We start from the raw sequence: 665 nt of genomic DNA on the forward strand, positions 1-665 counted from the left end.
GCTAGAGTGGGGCAAGGGGCACGGTTGGGTACCGGAACGATCACGTTCGCACACCGGGAAGTCGAGTGCCGGGTCTCGAAACGGAGCCGGGTCGGCCCAATTTAAAACGGAGAATAGAGTGCTGCCCTCTGCGGGTGAAAACCTGGAAGTACGTTGGTTAATGATTTCCAGTTCACCCCGCTTGGTCAGGCCCACTCGGAGGCGGATAACTCCGGAACGCCGAGGCCGATTTCCTCCGGGTATGGCTCGTTGCGTGCGGCAGGAGGCGGCGCAGCGTACGGTACCGAGCACTCGGAGATGCGGTGCTGCCCGCCGGAGTGACAGCGAAAGGCTGCGCACCGCTTTCCGCCTGGTAACTCGGCGTCCGTGAGACCGACCGACTCCGCTTTAGCACCGGAGCTAGAGTGGGGCAAGGGGCACCGAAGGGTACCGGAACGATCACGTTCGCATACCGGGAAGTCGAGTGACGGGCCGCTGAAAGCGAGCAGGGTGCCACCGCTCGGGGCCCCGGTTTGTCCGTCCCACCCGGAGGCCCATATCTCCGGAAGGCACAGGCCGATTTCCTCCGGGTATGGCTCGTTGTGTGCGGCCGGACCAGGCGCAGCGGACGGTACCGAGCACTGGGAGGTGCGATGCTGCCCGCCGGAGTGACAGCGAAAGGCTGC

This window comes from Heptranchias perlo, unplaced genomic scaffold (assembly GCF_035084215.1).
Source record: "Heptranchias perlo isolate sHepPer1 unplaced genomic scaffold, sHepPer1.hap1 HAP1_SCAFFOLD_776, whole genome shotgun sequence".
Taxonomy (NCBI): domain Eukaryota; kingdom Metazoa; phylum Chordata; class Chondrichthyes; order Hexanchiformes; family Hexanchidae; genus Heptranchias; species Heptranchias perlo.